Source organism: Battus philenor, unplaced genomic scaffold, assembly GCF_028537555.1.
Source record: "Battus philenor isolate CCGP_79_NKW_IND1 unplaced genomic scaffold, ilBatPhil1.0.hap1 SCAF_11, whole genome shotgun sequence".
Lineage (NCBI taxonomy): Eukaryota > Metazoa > Arthropoda > Insecta > Lepidoptera > Papilionidae > Battus > Battus philenor.
Window position 1 is genome coordinate 9903411 of NW_027181673.1, and position 24478 is coordinate 9927888.

At 31.6% G+C, this 24478-nt stretch overlaps 2 protein-coding genes across 9 annotated transcripts in view; one reads left to right on the top strand and one right to left on the bottom strand.

Moving 5' to 3' along the window:
- LOC137929020 (general odorant-binding protein 19d-like) overlaps nt 1-10131 on the bottom strand; it is a 119667-nt gene extending 109536 nt beyond the window's left edge. For both annotated transcript variants that reach the window (XM_068772075.1, XM_068772056.1), the window contains exon 1: nt 9976-10131. The gene's annotated coding sequence lies outside the window, so the exon portion shown is untranslated. The remainder of the gene's footprint in view (nt 1-9975) is intronic.
- spri (sprint) overlaps nt 1-24478 on the top strand; it is a 229174-nt gene that overhangs the window by 71628 nt on the left and 133068 nt on the right. For 6 of the 7 annotated variants that reach the window (XM_068771973.1, XM_068771988.1, XM_068771981.1 and 3 more), the window contains exon 1: nt 19955-20190. The exons of the other annotated variant lie outside the window; for it this stretch is intronic. The gene's annotated coding sequence lies outside the window, so the exon portion shown is untranslated. Of the gene's footprint in view, nt 1-19954; nt 20191-24478 lie in introns of those variants that run through there. 7 annotated transcript variants of the gene reach the window in all.

Sequence of the window (24478 nt, forward strand, 5' to 3'; positions counted from 1 at the left end):
TACACCTGTCTGGAGACTACGCCCCCTCAGTTAATTGTCTGCATAATTGGATCGTTTTGTAAAGTTTTTGACGTAGTCCTATGGTTCTACATATTTATGAAATAAATATGCGAAAATAGAAAACCACGGTTAAAAGTTTTAATGCAAAAAGAAAAATGATTATAACATTTGGTCATATCTTAGCAATTAAACCAATTGGAAAATTTAATCAAAAATTAGAACAATTAATTTAAATTAATTTCATATTCTTAGTTGACAAGTTTTAAAACCTAAATATTTTCATAATAATAAACAAAAAAGTACAATGGGCGGTCTTATCAAACGAGGAAACTCTCTACCGGACAACCGTAGTATGGAAACAGAAGAAGTATAAATAATGGGTAGTTAACGAGTACAATACATACATATATATATAATCATACATACATATGTATATAGCATATATACTTATAATAAGTAAGATATAATACGTTCTACGGTATAATATATATAATAATAAATATAACATGACTTAGATCGTACTTGCCTCACAAAGAATAAAGGAAAAGAGAAAGAAAACGAAAATAATTAAAGGATAGATAATCATAAGTACGCAATAATTAAGTACGTAATATTTTTTCACTGCATTATATTTAGAGCTAATGTAGTCTTTTTAAACCAAAATTTGGCTCGTCATTAACATTTCAGACGTAAGTCGTCTACTGCTAGGCCTCCACTATAGATTTTTAGTAGAACTGGTAGCAAGTAGCCTGCATTTAGTAGTGTACATGCTACGCTTCGCTTATAGGCCCGCGGTCTCTGCTCCATAACCTTAAGGACCTACTACCATTTTAAGTTGCCAATTGTCTGAGCTATGTTCGTTACATTTGATCGTCTACAAATTCCTGATTCAGTCAGAGAAATCCAGAGCATAGATTTCTATGGCTCGTTGAGCTATTATGAACGTTTTTGGTAAAAAATCTGCTTAGTAAACTAATAAAGATAAAATATGTACGATAAAATTCTAAAAAGTACACCTAGTATATATTGAATCGAGACAATAATGTAATTCTATTATTTTAACTAATTACAATTTTAATAACTATAGAGCTGCGTATTTAATTTTTAAAGATTATATGTTATATACTTAGTATTTGTTTTCGGATCTTGATGGGAATGTAACTACTCTGTTTATATTGCAAATACCTTGCGGCTAACTAGGGAACGCGACAACATGCGGCTTCATAAACACATTATTTGGGTACGTATGCGCCAGTCAAAATGCTAAGAAATATGTTATCAGACAAATATTATTAATAAATAATCGAATATTAGTGGCAAGTGTGTAGAGGTGGTTTTAATGACAGAGTCAATGTCAAAATAAATAGTCAAAATTTATTTGTAGAAGAAGGGGATGCCTCTTTCTCTTTTTTTTTTAAATTCTTCTTTGAAGTCTTTATTTTATAATTTAATAAGCCACGTACAAATAAACGTAGGTGATGAAAAGGCAGACGGCTCTACAACTTGTTATTATAATTACTCCTTCACGTAATATGCATATTCTTGTCTCATAAAATGAACGCATTCTAAACTGATTTCACATAAAACGTCACTCTAACATAAGTTGAAACACTCAGCCTCATTAGGAGGCACTTGCAGACTTGAACTTCCGTAATGAATGTTTCAGAGTCAATTAGAACCTAGGTCGTTCGGTCTAAGTTTTGAGTATGCGTCGTTTGCTTCTATTCCGACGGTCTTTTGAAATAACTGGAGAAATCATCTTGAATGAGATGGGTTTAACGATACCGTCTTAGACTATTGTGATTTTCGACAAGTATTTCATAATTATCTGCTTAGTAGTAGCAGATCTCTTTTGATTAATTCACTTTGATTCACGTTAAATCATTTATAGTTATTACTTGTGTAAGTCATGGGAAAAAGGAAGCCAAAATTGATAGATGTAAGAATCAAATTTTGATTCAACCTGAAATACGTATAAGGGTTTGAGATGCGTCCTGATCTGAGAAGAGCCTGCAACAAAATGAGTAGGGTTCTGTGACATTTTTTCCAAATTTTCTAATAACGAATTTAAATCAATTCATTTCGTTGTTGTATTATCTTCTCTTTTAGCTACAATTTTGTTTTGTAATTTTTGTTATTATTCAGAGTACCGGGAGCTTATTCTAAAAATGTATCTAGTTGCTTATAAAAGAGTTACTAATTTTATGGAGCCTAGAGAAAAATTTAAGAAGCTTTCCTTTATTTCTAGTGGTAACCCTATGAACATTTCTATATTTATTATATTTATTACTATTTCTATGCAAAGACAAAATTTCCATAAGCATTAAATGTCTTGATATAATTGATAGGTTACGTTTAGTTAATGCGTAGGGAAGCACTACGTCACATGTCTGCAGCCAAAAAGCGTAAGTATTGTCACAGACACCGAGTGAAGTTTACAGTCGAGTAAAGTGAATTTAATATGAACAAATATTTGCACAGTCGAGTACGAATCTTAAGTGCAGCACTGTATTATTAAATAATGATTGAACGAGAAACGTTTTTAATAATTGAAATCGCATAATCCATACACAGATACCAGTGTGTATATTTGGAATGGTTTGACATGTCTATAATGTATGTCACTTGTGACACTACAATCTTTGCTAAGGAACTTTGTTGGACCACACAAGATATTTTTATTTATACACACACAAGCATATACTTATTTATAAACACGCAAGATATATATATTTATTTATTTGCATTCAGTTGTGGTATTAAGTAAAATATATTACTAGTTGAGCTTTATTTCCTTTTATTTTTAAACAAAATAAAATGTGTTATATTAAATAGAGCAGAATATACAGCAGCAAAAAAAAAATATAAATAATGTTTAACAATAATTACTTTTTAGCACCTGCTAAGCACATGCGGTTTGAAGAAAAAAAATTGTTTCACTTCAACTTATATTTTACATCAATGAACGTAGTAATTATCACGCCACTAAATTATACTTAAACTTAGATTTAAAATTCATGGATTAACACTTTTACATACTCGTACATTACATATTTTTAAAACACTAATACTATGCTTTTTATTACGTTTGTCTGTGTAAGTCAATTAAATCATCATTATCACACATTATTATCACACATTATCTTTATCACTTTATCATATCCAATTAACGTAACCTGGAAGACAATTGCCAATAATCTCCTGAGAAGTAGACACGAGAAGACATATACATGAATTCCTCTGAGTATTGTCGATGGGTCTTGTGAAATTGATTGAAGATGAAAACGCTTTCAAGTTTAAAGACGAAATGAATGAAGAATGAGAAGTTCAATTACGTGGAAGTGACGGCGATCTTGTATCTTTGATAACTTGAAATTTTTATGAAATAAGTTAAAGTTATATAAAATATAGGAATTTAAATTTGAATAGGAATTTAAATATTAGCGAATTAATGGTTGGAACTCTAGGGAATATACGGCAGCTGTAAGAGACATTTTGCCGTGACTACAAAGTTTACCGTTCCTTTCTCACGCTGTGTAATATTTGTGTTGTATCCATGTTTCAATTGTGGTAATGGTTTCTACAGTCAGCAGTACATGTGCACATACATGTAAACTATTATCATATCAAAAACCAGACATTCTATAAAGTTTGTTCGTTGTTTTCGATTATATGTGGTGATTTATCTCTTAATAATTAAAAAAAATTGTAAAATGTTTCAAATGATTGTAAAATTTAAATTAAGATAAACTTAACGCAAAATTTTTTTGGATCTTTTAAATATTACTATTTTTACAGTACACTGATGCTAATAGAATGAAACCACACCCGATAATTAAATAATACATCGAAATATATTATTTATAGGATTCAGTATGTCACAGCTTATAATCTAACGTCAAACTTTGTCACAATTTAACTTATAAAATCTTGGTACAAAGAACAGCTTAGATATTTTGCAATAAATTCCTTCTCCATTACACGAGATGCAATATATATTAATAAATAAAAAAAACTGGAAATGTGAACTTGGTAGAGCAAATAAAGATTAGGGTGAAATATTTTGCTTCGAACTTTTCTCCCTAGACCCATTATTTTTTCCTCGCGTCTCCGACGAATTCTTTCCTTGATGACTCCCGTGACTGGCTCGCGACAGCTTTAATTAAACGAGACTTAAGGACTTAATGGGTCTGAGACAATTTTTTAACTTATCATATTTAACCGATTAACTTAATTAGAAATATAACTTACGGGCACTAGACGTTACTTTTTAAACATAACAATAGCTTCTTTAGGTAGTTTGTTATAGATATTGCGCATGTATCACTGTCTTCACGTTTTAACGGCTTATTAATTAAAAATGTCACTTGGTTAGAAACTAAAACTATTAATTAATGAATCGATTAAAAAGTGAAACTTTATTAGAAAAATTTAGTCTTAATGTAGTTAAGAGAAAATTACGAAAATCAATTACAGAATTCTGAGTAGCAGCGTGAGGTAATGGAAAAAGATTATTGCTTTTAAACAAGATAGAAAAAGTTCGTCTCTATATTATGTATATGTAAAATAAAACACCAGAAGGAAAGTAGCAAAAGTTTTTTTGTATGGATGTACACAGTTGCTTTATTGACATAGATCTTCTGCGAGCATAACGGGGCAATACACATGAAGGTACTGAGTCTAAACCTTGTTTAAGTAACTAGCTAGAGGGCTCCCTCGAGAACCTCGGCTCGTGCCATTACAAAATACGTAACTTTACTAAATTCAAAGTCTGACGGTCGTATAAATGACTCACACATACGCGTTTAGCATTTTGACTTAAAGGCGCGCCAGATAGCCGTGCTTTGACTTGGTTGGTGGCTATCGCCTGGCTAACATTATTACCGCTTCGAAAGACGTTAGCGCTGGAAGAAGCTCAGATAAATAATATAAAGTTAGAGATTATATGTTCGCGATAGACGATCTATTTATAGTTTTCAACGTAGCAAGTTATAAACTTACATACAGAACGTTGCAGACTTTAAGCAATGTACTCGTTTTCTAACAAAAGTTATAAGCACCAAACACTAAAGCGCTATGTCCTAAGATTCATTCCACTTTATTGGTCGCTTGTAACTTTTTACAATTTTGCCCAGCATGTGTTTACGTTTAAACTTGATACAATAAGATGAGTTCTTATCTTCCCATATTTCGTATAGTAAGCGTTCTGGTTAATAGTAAGCGGAAACCGCTGGGTTGTCTTGCACGAACATGCTTGTGTTATATTATGTTATAGTTAGAGAAAAGCAATCATATGAATATAAATATTAATCAAGAGTTTTGTAATGATTTTTATTATATGTATATATATGTGTATAAATAAAACAAAACATAAAGTTGTAATTTGTTTTAAAAAAAGCGACACTTAATTTTATTGATGCCATATTCCGCTAGTGGCATTTAATTAATATAGTAATATAATAGTAAGGAGGTAAACTATGTAACTCAATTTACTTCGGTATTTAAATTAATAAAAAATAAAATATAATTTTATCTCCTTGTAAACAGTACGGTATTGAAATATACTTATTTGAGTAACACCTTTTCACAGATAAATATGAACGTTGTACCGATTGCTTAGTTTAAATTTTGAAGTACAATAAACAGGATACAATCGTTTTAAATTTTTCCTTTATGAAATTCAATATTTCAAAACATAAAATTCTGTTTAAGACGGTGTCACAAGCTGTGACACAAGCTCGATGCACTTTATTCTAGCTTATATCGCTTTAGCGCGTTCCGGCTTACACAAAATTGAATTTATTTCCATATTTATAAAATTTACTCTTCTTGTTTTACAATTTCAACATGTTGAAATATTATTACTAAATATTAAACATATTTTTTCCAAATGTCACTAAATGTTATGTGAAAACAGCGTCGTTAACCAACTGCTACTTATACGTCGCTCTCGTCGCATCACGTTTGTTTGCTATGATATAAACCATAGGCGCTTTCAGTAATATTGTTCAATTTTTGTTTCGTTGAGGTTTTTTTAACATTTTGTAATAAATCAAAATTTTATTTTCAGGTAATACGGCGTTTTGAATAAAACTACAACTAACATCTGCTTGTTAAAATTGTAAGTATTACAGACCATTATTGTTAGGTCAATAATTTAGGTAATATTTCTTATTAACATATAGAATACATGTTTAGTTTAATTTAAAAACAACGTCAGCTTACAGAGTAAGTATCTACTAAGGAGACATAAAAGTGAATGAGACGTCTATTTAAAATTATTATCACTACGAAATAATGCTTACATATATTGTACCATGTACGTATACCAAAGTTGCTTTTAAGTGATGAACGGGGCATACGAATACCGTCCTTACAGCTAAGAATTTTAAGATGTTATTAGTATCAATAATACCTGGAGTTGTGGAGGTAAAGGCGAAGTTCGTTAATGAATTCACTTCTCCCAGGTAACAAAAGACCCGTAGCGGAGGGTCTACTGCGGCAAATATTCTTAAAAGCATCGACTATTAGTTTTCGCGAAAATAGGATTATATTAACAATCATACGAAGTTACTATTATACGTATTAGTTTTCATTAAATATGTTGGTATTAGGTATTGATTTGTTATTTCCTCATGTTAAGTAACAAAAATGTAAAATGGTTTTCGGAGCATCAGTCAATAAAACAGGACGATGTAGAGGACTTGAAAGATTTAAATATTCTTTATAGATGTAAGTATTTGGTATTTTTGAAAGATTGATTGAAAGGAAGAAATTCGACAGAGAGCTAAAGCAGGCCAGAGAACGATTAAAATTTGCAAGCTAAATAAATAGCAGTGAACTGGTCAAATCTGTATTGTTGGCGAAGTCTGATAGGAAGGTAGTTTTATACCGAAGGCTGTACAGAGAGGAAGAGGTACAGGTCGCCCTTCGAAGATGAATCGCTAACTCTTAAACTGCGGCCTAAATTGGGCGAATGAAGAAAGCAGAATACTATAATAAATTAAGACAGATGATGATGATATTTTATGAACAACATAAATGTATGAATATTCCTTAAAACCTAACCGAGCAATTGATATACATAATTCAATTTCAGAACTTGGTCTCACTATTGTATAGTTTTCCCAATCACGGTCGGGTTCGTTAACGCAATTTATTCAGCCTCCAGTTGGCACAATCGGGCTTCGTCGCATTGCTAATTGTCACTTTCTTCAGAGAACCGGCACTGTCTATCTTGTTAGAGAAATTAAACTAACTATTAGTAGTAATTCTTCAATTAGTAAAGAGGTGGGATTGAATTGATTTAAAATAGCTCTTCATTTTAGAAGTATTTGACAAGGAAATTTTTTTCAGGATTTTTAACATTTAATTTAAAAAAAACAATTTTTGGACTCATTGTAGACATATGGTACGATCGACCACATGCACAGGTGCTAACAGAATGTTCCTGTCTTTTACTGTGTTACTTCTGATTACCATTAACTAGATCGTGATGTAAAACTATAGTAATTAATAATTGCCTCGATTCTCTGCAGGGTCAAGGATTTTCAAAAGAATCTTAAAGATGACGTTGGTCGGTATGACTCATGTATTTTGTGCCACTGTGTGTGGAGATGCATGTAGAGCGCAGAATTAACACTAAAATAAAACTTATATAATTTTTAATTTGCTTAAAATGCTAATCTCTTACTCTCTCGCCTTTAAGTAATTGTTACAAGCTTATTTATATTCTATGGACACTATCTAATAATTATTACTATTTTAATGGAAGATTGGTACTTTAAAAATTATAATAAGTGGACGTTATATTTTTGACGTTAAACAAAACAAGACTTTTTTATAATATCCATTATCATTAAAGATAAACCAATCACTGAAAATTAATTTCTGTTTTAATATCGAAGCTGTATGTATAACTTAGTTTTATTTGCATTATTTATTATCTATCGTTCAATTAACGTTGCGGCTGATAGAAAAGCCATACAACAGGTTGGGACTAGCTACTGAACAGGTTCCTTATTTCTGTTAGTATTAATAATGCAAAACGATCTCTATGAATTATCTTGTTATATCTATTCTGATTTCAGGTTTGAATATTCAACCATACAACGTCATAGTTGTAGAAACTTGCAATTCTTTTAAAATAGAAATAGCTGATATGATGAAGGATAAAAAAACTCGATATTAATTTTCTCATTTTAGTGTTAGCATTTGCTGTTAGTTGATGTATAGTACATCCTATCTAAAAATCAATAGTTTCAGAAATTATAAATAACGAAATGCGTTAAAAGCGTTTTCGAAATTCCCATTACTACAGACTAAAATTATTTTTTGTTTACTGTCTCTACCAGAAATTAATTGTTCTGACAAAAGTTATTGTCCTGTGGCATTCTAATTAAAAATAATTAATGTAACAACATTCAATGATCACTTTATATAGGGTACTTTATACACTTTACACAGTTATCTCCTTTAAAGATTTTATAAAAACCAATCCTATAGCAAAACTATAAGGGATGCGATAAGTAGGTCATACAAGTTAGTATTGTAAATACACATAATTGATTTTATAAATTCAAAGGAAGCAACAAAATAAAAAGAAATGAAGCAAAATGTTTAGTTAGCGGCTATCGGTTCTATACTGTCCCTGTAATCTCGATGCCGGTTAAAATCAATGAATTCCCGACGGGCACAGACGGGGCGTGCTTGACACTTAAAAATAATTTATACCGACTCCCCTTCATTAGCCTCGTTAACTTATAAAATATTTTCTTGGCAATTGTATCAATTTTTCCACCATTCTTATTTGTTTTAGATTTACTCTTCGTGTTCAGAGGCAGAGACTTTTATATTTGTGTTTTGTTTTCCAGTGTAATTTCTTACATGATGTTAAAACGTATGTAATATATATAGTTTTTTCAATATATGATAATCTCGTCTTGTCTAAATTAGACAAACTTCTAGTTTATCTAATTTTTATTAGAATTCACCGCATTTTATATTGGATAATGACATTATTTCCACCGTAGTCAAAAAATGTTACATATATGTGTGTAAAAATAAACATTTAGGTTTTAAGATTTCGTGTTTATGCACCTAATTGTATATTCTTTCGAACATATTCCCCATGATTACGTCGGCTTATGTCGACTGCTTTGAAGCAGTTTTATTGCAAATGTATAGAGGAGGTCCATGTCATTTTGTGATGTTCTACAGTTGAATTTATATTAATGAGAATGTAAATACAGTAAATGAAGAATTTTGGAGGCTTTTAAATTAAAACATTTTTTAAAATGTTTATTGGTTCTGGACAGGTCTTACGGCTGGAATAAAGATAATGTATGTGTTACTGAGTTTCAAATTGAACTACATTAATATTTATGAATATTCCTATGAAAAAGTGCTAATGCAGTTTTCTGTAAGTGAAACGAACGGCGTCACATTAGCACGTAATTGTTTGCACCCACTGCAAAATTTAATTAATAACTTGTTTAACAGCAGGAGGTCGCAGATTATAAATGATTTTAGAAGTAATAACACGGCGTGCGAGAGCTTTATTAATTGCGGTGCACGTCCGTCGTACAATTAGTTACAATAGATTAATTAAAATGGGCCCAACTTTACCTTTAATAAACTTATAAGAATAAATTTTATATAGTAGCGTTTCAAATGTAAAATTAGGAAATAACTTTACTTTTTAAAAGTAAATTTTGTATTTGACCAGTCCTACCCGTGACAATGGGTGCCGGAAAGTGCGTAAAACGTCGGTAACAAAAAAAAATCTACAATATAGTCCGTTAAATTAGGTTTTATTGCAAGAAATGTTTACGTAAAAAGTTAATATAATATTTATAATTTTATTCCCGACTTGAATTCTCTCAATAATTAAATTCATATATTTAAATGAATAATTGATAATAAGTATAATGAACATTTTTAATAATTAAATGAAAGAAAAATAATCGTACTTACAGAAAGTATAATACGTATTGCTTGAATCTTCGTATTAAAACCCAAATCTACTTAAATTTAACTGTCTTTATTATTTCAATGATTCATGCGATTACTCTTAGTTTATTTTTTTATTACAGTACACTAAATAATCTTAACTAAAACACAAAAATATGTAGAAAATTGAAGATTACACAAGCAATTATAAAATATAAATAAAAAAAATGAAAATTTGTTGTTTGATATGTAAAATGGAACACAAGAGACAAAACGTATTCACCGCACTACACAATAGAACAAGTACACGGTCCAAGTGAAAGTCACTTATATTATTCAAAGCAGTGGGACTAATTTATTCATGTTGTTGAATCAATCTAAGCACATTTACATCTCTAATGGTGTAATTTACATGAAGCCCTTAATTTCTTGCGGTGCCTCCTCCATTATCATTTGGCTTGCAATATAACAGCGTTCAAACAGTTTAGTTAACGACTTACACATTAATGCACTAACAACATAAGAAGTTAATACATAACAGTTTATTTTACAAAAAATAAACATGATAAACCGATATTCAGGTCATTAAGGAGTGGAAACGACGGACTGGCAAGCACAGCGTAGGAAGGTTCAACCACAAGACGATGTTTTTAAGGTTATAGGAAGACTGAAAGCTGACCCCTTCTAACCAGTATTATTGAAAATTTATGTACGTCTGAAATAATAATGATCGCTTGTAACTCGTGTGCGATATTTATTCTTCACGAGGTGCCGACCGAAGTCACCGTGAGTGGCTATTGCTGGTGGGGTTGCTTGTGAAAATGTTTTTAGGTCCTGCAATATAGCGATATAAGGGAACATTGTTAAGGCTTTAGTAAGTCCAAGTTTGACATAACTTGTACTTGCCCCCGGAAGGGGTGTGTGCGACGGCATAAAACAAAATAAGATCGACTAAATTACATGAATTTTAATGTTGATTTGCTGTACTCTTAACGCAATTATCTGTAGTAAATATATTGCGTTAATAAGATAAAATACATTAAAACTGTGAGCATAGATGGTATTGGGCTGGATATTATAAAAGTGTCTCGAACCACACTGATATGGGACAAACCGTATAATTTTCAATGAGCGCTGTTGATTGTCACTTCTACTATCATTACCTTATTTATAAAGAAAATGACAAAGTCTTTTATACTGGTTTTCTCTGTTGTTATCTTGAACTAATTTTATCGCAATAATAAATTCAGATTTTAAGTACCTATCTAAGCAAAAAGAAAGTATATGTTGTTTATTTATAAATAAGCAATAATTTACTTTCCAATTTATAACAGGTCGTATACTTGATCTCGCAGTATGTATCCACACTGATTGATATTCTGTAATTGATGCCTACGGCCACACATGCGTCCGTGCCGTCAGTGAATGCTCCACAGTTAGGAGCCCGATTTAGTTGGCGCTCGAATTAATTAGTCGCACGCCGGATATTGCGAAGGGGTTCGTGCTTTATTGGCCAAGATATTGTAAAACAACTCAAATAATAAAACAACAAATTTTCCAATAATTAATCCGTGCGTGTGAATTACAAATAAATTCATGCAATTTTCAATTATTTCGTACCGTAAACATTTTCATTAAGGATTTTAAATTTCGGAAATTGAATACTGTATTTGTATTGCATGTGTATAATATAACAAATAATATCTTACGTATATATTTAACTCTTGCCAGGGACATGATATATTCTTCAAGATATTAAAATTCATTTTTAGATACTATGTCAAGCAAACTAATAATTTTCTTCAAGACTGGATCTATTAAAGATAACGTCTTAAATACTTGTTTCATGTATATATGCTTATTGAATATATTTATCGATTATAGATTTAACGATATACTGGATGCGGGCAGCGTTCTTTGAAGGAGTGCCATGTAGTGTGCGTCTATCGGTTGACATGAATAAAGGAATGAAATGATTTTCCCTATGACATTACGGCGTAAACAAATACAGCGATGTATCTTTAATATATTAAGTTTATCATCTAAGGACCATAGAATAGTTATTTGCATATAGTAGTAATACGTGCCCACAGTATAATATAAAACATACTATTTGATTTCACATTTTAAAAAATTATTTAACACAATTTTATTATATCTTGAAACTGATTTTACAACAGACTGTGACGTCTTTAACGACAAAAAATGTAACGTCTGTCATTTTTTAACAGTTAGTGATGAGATTAATAGGTTGTACATACAAGTATATGTTATACGGATCGTCCTAAAAAGTGCGGCGATAAATAGTTACAGACCTGTTTATACAACATACTTAATTACATCAAACTATTTTGTTCGTTGTTGACCCCTATTTGCCTAGAGATAGTAATTTTTAAGAACAAGATTTAGTTACTTTGGATAAATTCATCTTACGCTTTACGGTCCCGGGATAAGTCAGTTCAACCAAGCTAGTCAAAATTAGCCAACAAATGATTACTCAAGCGAAACTGTTTCTTACCAAACCGAAATTCTAGGTTAAGTTCGCTACAAATTTGTTTATTTTTATTTATTTATAATTCTTTTATTTATCATCATCAAAAACTAGAGTAGTAGAGAGAGAGAAAACTATACTTTTTTTCTTTCTTTTTATTCTTTCTGTTACTATGTTTATAGAAAGTTAGCTTCTCCTTAAAGTTGTCCTTACCTTCTAAATATTCGTAAGTACCCGTTAAAAGTATGCAATGACTTCGTAGATATACGCGAATAATATTAGAATAGAATATTAATGATAAAAAAATGTAACATTCTAACGTGGCTAATTTTTGTTTTCATAGTCACGACGTATCATTTGTTTTGCAAAACCTTTGGTCACCGGGCTGAGGTGTAAGACATCAAGTGCCATAATCATTTCGGGGTACCTTGAAACTTGTTAGTTATTGTTGTCCGTCTGACCTGATCGATACAGAATAAGCATCGCGCGCTCCATATCTTACTGACTTTTATTTATTACAGCGTAACGTTTGATTTTAGATTTAATTGAAATACCTTCGGGTGATTATGTATTTATTAATGTGGTGTTTAAGGAAGATATTGCATATAGACTGACCGACATGCATTAGGCATCAACCATTAATTTTTCAGGTTCTACCGATTTATCTAATGTAGATACGATGCAAGGAGGAGGATAAAGTATTATTTATTTTTTTGTATATTTAATTTAATTGGATTACGTGCTTCTGAGTATAATAAAATTTCTGTAAGTAGGCAGTTTACAAAATCTTGAATAAAAAAAGTCTGGCCCCTTTAAGCCGTCGTTGGCAAGCCAGTAACGATAGTTGTTGCAAAGTGGGCCAATTCATAGCGATTTATGAGATGGCTCGCTGCTTCTCTTTATGGTTTTACAACATATTTATCGCTTTATGACATTACACGGGGACATTTTACGATAATTTCTTGACGGCTTGAATTGGACAGGGAAATATTTTTATGAGCATAATCTCGTATAGACAAATATCAGACGAATAATATCCCTTCTGATCATTTTATTAATGATAAACGAAACTGTTTAATAAAAGTAAGTTCAACATAACTACCTTATAATGAGACTGGACTCATTATAAATTAGGATTTTAAATTAAAGAATATCATTATGCAATAGTACTTTTTTATCGTACCGGAAACTGATTCGCCATTTTCTTATTTTTTAAATTGAACTTGTCAGAAATTTTATAACGTTCAAAATGTAATAAAATCGTTTTTTTTTTGTTCTTCAAGCTTTAATCAAGATTATACGATTAACCAAATTTCATACCGAAATCATTATGATATTGGTAAAGTTAAGCTTGACTCAAGCACCTATTTTCCCTTCTACTAAAAATTTGCTTCAATATTCACAAAAACAAGTAGGATACGATAATACTTGAACCATGGACGGCTCAGTACTGTTAGATAATTTAGGGATGTGTTGCGAAAAGGCGATGTATTGTTTCACACACAAATCTATTGATAATGTATTGAGATATATGGATACTGGTAGGCAGTTTGAGTTGTAATAACGTTTCCGCTCTTTACCCCGCTGTTTATCGAGCCAATGCAAACAAGAGTGATTTTACTATCTGGGGAGAACTTTATGTTTATGTTGCATTCGATATGGCGATACATTTTTGAATATAATATTTATGTTGTGTTACAATTCCACTAATGAATATTTTTATATACAGAGTTGTATAGCATAGTACGTCTTTAGAAAAGTTTATTAATATCCTTTTTAATCGCTTAATCGTATCATGTTTTGAATTTGGGGAAAACCTTAGCAAGAAAAAGATTTGAAAAAAAAAAACTGGAAAGTACAGACGTGCGCGATGTAGAGTAGTTTCGTGGCACATAATCTTCCGACGTTGCCTAAATTATGAATATGAATGAAATTTATTGGTTACTGTGGTTGTGCCCGTCCCCAATACCTGTTGTAGGCTGGATTCTTTAAGTTGTTGACTGGTACGTATACCTGAGGAAAACAGTCATATTATGTAAAACAACATTCAAGCTTTTATCAACTATCTGTCGTGCGCTATCCCCTTGGCGACTATTGCGTATAATAAGACCAAATATGAAAAAAAGATCAATGGTAACATCCAACTTCACTGGGCAGAGTTCGAAACGTGTTCACATCAGAATTCCTCAGGATATAAAGATAACTTTGTCTCTGCCTTCGGGCCAAATTGGTAAGCTCGTGTGTGTTTTGAGCGACAGTTCGTTCAATGGGCATGGAGAGAGTTATGGTCGAGATTACACTATGAGATGAAAACAGGAATGCGGAGATCAGTAGACGAACGAAAGTTACTGACATGGCCCAGTGAAATGGCAGGCGACAGATCTACGCACGCACAAGTAGCCACTGGGCCGTTAAGGTTCTAAAGCGGAGACCACGGACCAGTTACCTCACCGAAGGACGTTTACTTAAGAGGAGAACAGACGGCCTATTTGAGATCTTCAGAAGACGCTGGAAGCAAAGGCCCTTCAAATCGGTCTTATCAGAAAGGGTATCCACTGCTGGATCTGTTCCGCAGTCGACGCAGTCGACATCTTACGGATGAAATAATGATGCTTTTATTAACGAGTTTTTTTTTTAAATACATAAATTGCCGCATATGCTTAAATCAATTGTTTATGTTGGTTCGATTGATATCTACATTATTTTTGCATTATATATAAGTATTGTATAAGAAATACTAGTGGGAAATTTAAAAAATTAACTAAGCGTTTTACTTGCGATCAGTTTAAAGTATAAATGTACATTAGCCGCTATCAAGCGCTTCTCCAATTGTTCGTTAAGATTGTTGTATTCTTTTACCTCAATATTGAGCTATGATTTTTATATACGTTTCTGCCTTTTTGTAAGTATAAATGTGTTATGCTGTCAAGTATTAAAGTGTTGATATGTTTTAATTGATATTCAAGTTACATATTTTACATCAACTAATTCTATAACCTCATGTAAAATTTATATGAGTTGCAGTAAAGCAATGTAAACATTTATAAAGAATATTTAAAATTCTGCTATAAAAAGAAAAAAATGTTAGATGATTTTTCTCTATAAATAAAGTCATGACGTTAAACCAGAACCTTAATTTAGTAGACGAACGATCTCGAGAATGCTTAAAAATGTAGGCCGCATTTTTAATGACGATAGCGAGCGCTTTAAACAACTCGGGGTTTAAAAATTATTTTAATTAAACGTTAACAAGAAGCGGAATCTGCAGTATTGAAACAGTACACAGATTTAAATAAAAATTTTTACATTTATAATTTAAAATCTTATTTTTTGGCATTTTGAACTAAATCTAAATGTCAACTGAAGTAAAAGACTCGATTTAAATTTTTAAATAGTTAATAGTGGTATAAACCTTATGAAGTTATGATTAAAAAGAGGAATTAAAGCGCTACATCATTTTTGATCTTTTTAGTATGGCCACCGTAATAAAATATCGAAATATATTTTTGTAAACATTAAAGGTTATTAAAGAAAAATAATTAATATAATTAAGCATTAAGTATTTTAGCTACTTTCTCTCAGAAAAATATTAAATATGTGGGATAACGGCTGAACTTTAAATAAAGAATACAAAACAGTTTTAAATTTTTTTTAAATATTATTTTAGAAATTTGATTTGAATGCTTCTGTATTAGCAATAATTAATAAAATATTATACTCTAAAATTATGTAACACAATGACATGACACTGACCGTTTTAATGATATATCATATGAGCATAAAGATGGTAGATAAAACAAATAGATTTAGGTTGAGGGTATGTCAGGGGTGAGACAGGAGAGTGCACTAGATTTTTGAAAACAGTCGGTTCGTTGGTTGTCTACCTCCCCCGTCCTTCTGTTACATACTTGAGTAGGTGACCCGCACTTGTGCGCGTAAAGTACAAACTTTCGTATTTAGGTAAGTATCCAAGATCATCAGTATTTTCAAATAAAAAAAAACTGTATAACACCACAAGGTAGACCTAATTCGTAATTCAAAAGATTTGAAATAATAATTTATTAAAAAAAAATTTTTACTACGTAATTTCATAACTAGTTTCTATTACTATAAGTGTTTTTATAAAGTCAATTTATATGCATTTGTCTCAAACAACTTACTTTACCCCCTCAGGCCTAAAACAAGCGCGGTTTGACATGTTTGCGCAATACGGCAACGTATATTTGTTTATTGCGCTAGCTAAACAAACTTTAACAAATAACATGTCCTTCAACATGTAGCTTATGGTTTTGTTTTTAAATCTGTATCTATATTCAAAGTTTTTGTTTTCTGTTATATATTCGCATAATATGTAAGCATAGATAAATAATGCATATATTCGCCGCCAGATAATACGCAAGTTACTGTTTTATATAGAGTTGTACCGTTAAAAATGAAAATAATGTTCAACCGAAAATAACGTTTGAAATTATTTTATTTATTATCTTATCGTTTCAATCCATGGACGCTAACAGCAAAGCCTATGCCTTTCCTAAAGATGTCTATGGGGGGATATACCATAATCGACACGCTTGGCTATTACTGCACCAATTGTGAATTACATAAGAATGTATCCCGGGAATCGAAGCCGCGACTTACTATTAATTTGAAATGAAAATTTCGCACCTATAAAATTTCATAACTAACCAAAAATAAATATAACGGGGCTGTTTGTGATCTCCATCAGATAATCATAATTTATATCTAGTTATTACAAACGACTTCCGTCTTTATGAAAGCTTGTTTTTGTTTTAAATTCTTAATCGTATACGCTTGTGTGGTCGATTAAATTGGATCTATCTTATTTGTGTTGTTCTATTAATGTATTACATACCATGGTATTAGTATAAATAAAAATTGTTTAAACAAGTCCGTGCCCTCGATTCGCAGAAGGATCAAAGAATATCAGCGTACTATATCAGATTACTCTTTCATGTTGTAAATTAACTTAACTACTGATATTACAGTCTTCCGTTAGTCCGTGAGTGGGTGGAGATCTTTTATATGTTACATTACTTTTTTTATTTTATTATGTAAAGTAAGAGGCAGTAAGGCTAGGCAATTTAAACTATAAAAAACGTTGGACATATGTACACTATATACTTTGTTGTGATTTATTTCGTCTATCACCTAAAGAATTCGCATTTTTAACACTACAATCGATACAATTGTTTCTTTATAGACTGTATATTTTAAATATTCCTACAAAAAATATTCGAGTGTTGTTACATGGCATGATGGAGTGGACAATTTAACATCTAAACTTTTGACCAACCAGTTGACGTAAATTAAAATTATGCAGTCGGAAATTTTAATGTTGTGTTTCGGTGGCTATGTGACACGTGGCATCAACCTCTTTTAACCACATGTCAGTGATATCTCTATTTATTAAAAACAAAGTTTTTAATTCGGTATTAGTAAATAACTACTACAGGTACATACCTACGTAGCCAAACGGATTGGTAAGTGAAGTTGGCAGAGGGCAGGCCTCTGAGACTTTAAGGTTTTGGAGTGTAGAACACTGACTTTGTTAAACTCGTTAAAAAAACGTTAGATGCAAGCCGCTTTCTCTCGGTCTTTTTAGAAATATGAAGTAGACGCCTATGTCCAACAGTGGACTGCAGCTGGACTACAGCTATACAGCTAATATCATGAAGATGGTGACTACGTGTTCTTTCATAATACCTTCTTACAATTATCATCTTTACATATGTTGTTGAGTTTTGTTGTTTAGTAACAACAGTAGTTCAAAATGTGAGCTGGAACTGGTGTATTCCAATAAGCGTCTAGATGGAACTTGTGCAAAAACGCGTAAATGTTTAATCACAAAGTTAGCAGCGACGTTATCTCTTTACGCAAAATTTCAAATGTTATCAAGCTCTGAATTTGCAACTTTTATTACTTCACCACTGTCGTCTAAGTATACATACGACTATATATCAGGAATATTCATCGACCGTGTGGTTCATTGTGACTGTAAAGTGACAATTTTGCTTTCATTTCCAGTTTCGCTCCGGTTTTGACGCCGCCAGAGAAAGTGAAGATGAGGTAGAACTAAAAGTACATATTTACAGTACTTCACACTAAACAGTTTATATAAAGAAGAAAATCTTAAAATTAATGTGTACTTTATTTGGAATATCTTAAATTAGGATACAATTTTTATTTGATATGATGTTTAATTGTACCATTTTGAGACTGCTTCTGATAGCAGTGCATATTTACAATGTGTGTTTACGAGATCATTTATATTTATAAATTACGATATAATAAAGGTTTCCTATTTTTATTGTTATAATACTTGATTGCACTTTTTTAATGCAATTCCTTCTTGTATGTTTCTCTTAATGTTTATAAGACAATTCCTTTTCCAATATGCAGCTATATGCTTCAAACAAACAATAATGCGTTGTTCTGAAAATAAGGATTTATTATAAAAATTATTGAACTTGGTAGTGAGGTGATAATAATCACACACATAATGTTTTACATTATTACCTATTTGAAAACAGAGAAACGAACGTTAAAGTTTATTGTTTAAATTGTCGATTTTTTTAAAAGTTTACTTTGCAATACTTTAAATTTTCACTGCTGCACACTGCATGCACTGCAACTGCTTTACCGACCGGCGACCGCAATGGACGCCGTCATAACACCGTTATTAACAGCGCCATCTATGGAGTGTCAAAGTTAAACAGCCACTGCTTTACCGATATTAAATAAGCACTGCAAAATACAAAATAGAATTACTAAAGAAACTAGTTTATTTACATATATAAATAGAGAAAGGTATAAGTAAACAAAATAATGTGTATGTTTTTTTTTTAAATTCGAGAAAAAAGTAAACATGATATAAATTTGTTACAAATATTTTATACCGAGCGATGAGTGATGGTGTCGAAAGCACGGATTTTCGACTTAACACCGGTAATCAAAGGTTAAAAAACTATAATATTTTGTCATGTTCCAAATCAACCTTGCTTGTTTTGTCTTGGCTTTCCTATGTAAACACCCAAATAAAGGGACGCATTCTTTACAAGTTACAACACTAAAAAGATCGGATTTATATTTAACGTTTATAAATATGTCTGTCTATCATTTTAATAAATACTTATTAAGTCGGGTCGCGCCATTATAAAATAAGAATCAGATAGTGTTCACGTGCCTACAGCGTCGTTCAATCTCCTTATCTTCAAAAGCCAGGTGCAAAACCTGAATGTACCTTATCCGAGAGCCATATTGTGGCACAATCACGCTCGACCTTGTCAGCCCGCTTTATGCCGTTTCGCTCTAAATATACGCAAACTGCTGATTTTTACTGCACATTAATTGTTATTATTTACATAGAAAAATGTTGTAAAAATGGAATAAATGTGAGTACGATGAAGGGATCCAGTTCCGGACATGCGTATTGGAGAGGGACGGAGATAGCCGGCTCGCCGGTACAAACGTCAGTTGGTCGAGACTCGGTAGGAGAGTTGCGCGTCGCGTTGGTTCCTCGTTCACCTAACACTTATCAAATTTCATACGAAAATTTGATATTGTCGTCGAATTGTGAAGTGTTTTGACGAGTTCGCGAGTTGACCGGTAAATCGTTCAACTTCCTATGCGTTTGTTTTTTTTAATTTTGTTTTTATTTTTGTGCTGGCTTTTTTAGGCCTATTGTGTTTTGTTTCGCTGAGTGATAACTCAACGGTTCTGTTTAAGAAGTACGTATTATTTATGTTTATTTTCTTAATGGCTTTTATATGAAATTATCATTAAGTTTTTATTTTATTTTATTATAGATTATAAATGATATCATCAACACAGTTGCTTTATCAGTTATGATAAGTCTTATCTCGTAGTTAAGCGTTTTTGTATACGCAAAAGTGTTTGTATATTTTGTCACCTGCAGTATTTTAGACAAATTATTTAATGATTTTTGCTTGAACAATTTATAATTTTTTAATATGCCTATATACGTATTTTTATCTGTGTGGCATTAACATTTAATTACAAGTTCAACTTTATTATTTTATTTCTATAAACGCTCGAGTCATACTGTTGTTAAGAGGTTTTGTAATATATTGCGAAGCACGCTAGAAGATATTGTTATTTTATTGACATATCTATCAACTGCTAACCTGAATTGTCAGGTATGTTGATCGACATGGAGTTCACTTTATTGTGAATAATACTGTATGAAATTGGAGAGACAAAGACGGGATTTGAATAAAAGGGGACCCTTGAAATTGATCGTCTCTACACCCCAGCCTCTGGTTAACCGAGCCCTTGTGTAGCTTAATTTAATACTCTACAAATTTGAGTTTGTGTCATTTTTTGCCTTCTATTGTGCGAAATGTATCGATGATACTAGTAGTTAGTTATGTTATTTTGGCGCTAATTTTCAGGTTTTATTTTAGTTATATCATTCTTTATAATAATTGATCTCCATATTAGCTACGATCATTTATATTATCATCATATAGGTTGCATAATGTGTCAGGAAAAAGCTTTAAATCTTTTACTCCTATTACCAATCACACTGTATAAATTAATAACTCTGAAATACATGACACAAATTTATTTTTCTTATGGTTTATTTTTTCTGTCAGTATTTTAAAAAAAGGCTCTGCTAAATCACTTAATTTTGCTTGATTAAAGAAAGCCTTTAATATTCACTAGAGCGAGTCGAGACGTGTCCAGTGTCTGAAGCTGCGAGCAATACAGGTCGGAACTTGAGCTTCGTAACATCTTAAACGGTCACAACTTCCTTTAATTTCCCGACAAAACTCGTTCAACGAGATTTAAAAGTATAACACGAGTCTTAGCGATAATTTAAAAAAAATGTTATTTTATAAACCAGTATTTTTTGCTAGTAGACACGCCTGCGTTAGAATTTGTTAAGGTATATAGTACCTTGTTAGGATATTAATACATATTAATTTATATATATAAAACAGATGTGTTAATTACACCACTTATAACTCTTGAATGGCAGAACCAAATTTTATGATTTTTGTGTTTTTTTGATTTGTCTTCTCCCGGAATAGATATAAGTATTAAATTCATCAATTAAAAAAATATATCAAAAAAGGAACGTTACTCAAAAAGCAGCCGTGTAAAAAATTATTTTATGATTTTGTATAAATTTGAAAATCGAAATTTTCTCATTCATTGACTGGTAGTCTAAACGAAGTTCGCCGAGTCAACTAGTTGTATATTAGTATATTAAGTATCGCCATAGTATATATTTATAAGCCATATTTCCGGCTCTAAATCAATTATTATCTCAACGATTAAATAGTATTTTTAAAACAACACAATAACAATTAATGATAATTTAAAAAAAATGTATAATTTCCATTTCGAAGACCGAATAAATAAAAGAATGAAATATCATAATCGTTAACTTAGAATACGTTAGATCGTTCATAAAAGACCCAAACTCGCAGTCGCGTGCGCACGAGTTATATTCTTTATCATGAAAGTAATTCTACAACAGTTGACCGTTCAATCGATAATTTGGTCCCGTAATGGTATGAGGCCCCTTTTGTATTTTTGTTCTATATTGTATAGAAAACGGGGTTGTCGGTCGTTGACATTGGCCTTCCCCTATCTTGTTTAGAATTCGCGACGATATTTTTCACTGCATGTCGGATTAGTAATACATCATCTAAGCTCATTCTCGATTATTGCAACAGGGCGGCAGCTAATACCGACATAATCTCTCTAACTTTCGAATGTCAACGTTTTTCGCTGTAGAATAGATATAATAAACAGTAATAAAATGTATGATTTTATTTGCAATCAATGTCTCAAAAGACTTATGTGTAAATAATAAGTAAATATCTTTCATTATATATATTTCTTGTACAAGATAAAAACAATTACATTTGTTTTTGATCTTGCATAGATTGTTTATAATTAATCCTTTTTTACGAACGGCAGACCTTGACTTCTGTAGTACAGGCAAACATCTAGAAGTCAGGTCACAAAACAAAATTTTATATTAACACGTTCTAATGAAACATTACGCAAACTATATAAAATAATATATATAAATCTTTAACTTTATTTTTTTATAACATTTCATATTTCGTTGGGCTGTTTACGTATTGAATAAATAATTATTATTTCAAAAATATGTAATTGAAAATCAAGAATTTGATATTGCTTCTTTCTTTGTAAACTACACCTTTAAAGGCCTTATCTAAAAAGCTAAAAATAATTCGAGTAGAATATAACCTCCTTTATGTTTGTTCAACACGTCAAATATCACCGTCCTAGATTAAAATCAAACAAAAAGCAGAGGAAAATCCTTAATATAACATTAATTGTTTTATCAATGATATCACTTAGACTAAATCTTATCAATGTAGGCCTATTTAAGCATCAAATTACGTGATCTGTTACTATATAGTAACAGTAAAAGAAAAATAAAACAAACCATACAATTAAAAAAAACTTCTTCTTCTTGAAGTGCCTCTTCCAACTAGTGGAGGTTGGCTATAAGCTTCCTGCTCTCTTCCTTATTTTTGGTTCTGCGTAATAGCTCAGCAGCGCTGGCGAATCCGGTCCACTCTCTAATGTTACGAAGCCACGACTTCTTTCTCCTACCAACCTTCCTTTTACCAGCGACCTTTCCCATCATGATAAGTTGAAGGAGATTGTATCGTTGGTGTCGAAGAACGTGTCCCAAGTAAGCGATTTTCCTTCTTTTTACTGTGAGCATTAGTGTGCGTATATGGCCGATTCGTGTCATTAAAAAAAACTATCTTATTGTATTACTTTAAAGTACAATGAAGTGAACTTTAAGTCGTACGTATGCAATGGAAAAAAGGATAAACGTTCTGATGCAATAAATATCGACACGATCCCTTCGTTAATACGTTTTAAATTAAACCATATTTAACCTTGTATTTTATCACGTTCCACTTTTGTTTATACTCTTACGAGCAAATACAACGCTATTAGATATTAAATATTTTGCCTTTGATTATAATGCATATAATTATGACTATTCATTGTTGACTTAAAAATAGACCATAATGAAATCGTCTTCTTCTTCTTAGGAAATTTTTAGAGTTATAAAAAGTGTCTGATGTTTTATATTTGTATTTATAACCTGGCCCTTTTAATAAATTAGTACAAATCATGTGCATACCGGGTTGCTTTATTAAAGCCGTAGGTGATCGTAATGCCTTTAACTAAGCTTGGAAACGCTGAACGCGCTCCTTCGGAACTAATACAAGACTTGTAACTGTATAGCAATATATAGTTATAAATTGTTAGTCCATAACGTTATCTGTAGCCGGGTTAATATTAGTAAGTCGCTGTATTATCGGTAATTTGACTTGTTCCGATTTATCCTATTTCGGCTAATGGTTTTGTTTTGCCAAGATACAATGAATGGAACTTAGTAATTGCTTTTCTTGTGGTTTCTGTTCAATTGCCTCGATTTAGGTTTGCCTTGTTATACATTCAACTTTTTTTTTAAAAGAATTGAGAGAATGTCCAACCATGATAAAAATTAAAAATAAAATAACTTCGTTAATTATTTTAGTCTGTTGACCTATGACGAATAAATGGCTTCTATGCCAGCGGTTTGTAATCTGGTGAACTAAAGCTGAATGGCCTTAAACAGAGACCGTGGGAAGCTGATGTGATGTGAAGGGCACATTAGCGATTTACTCAAGCACGTACTGTATTAAGATCGTCCAAAACAATGCGGGTGGAGTCAAGTCCCGTTAGAGAGCGGCGCGCGAGTCGATGTTATTCGACTAACATTAAGTTGCGAGGGCAATAGTCTTCGGAGTTGCCGCGGATTGCGCAAACGGCCTTATTTTGCGCGTGCCGATAATCGCATGCAATTAGTTACGTCTTTGGGATTTATGTACCGTACTCGTCGGAAGTTATTCGTACAATTCAGACTTCATATCACCACTCACACACAATACTCCCAAATTAAATAAAAGTGATATGATATACAGGCCATACACAGGATGATTGGTT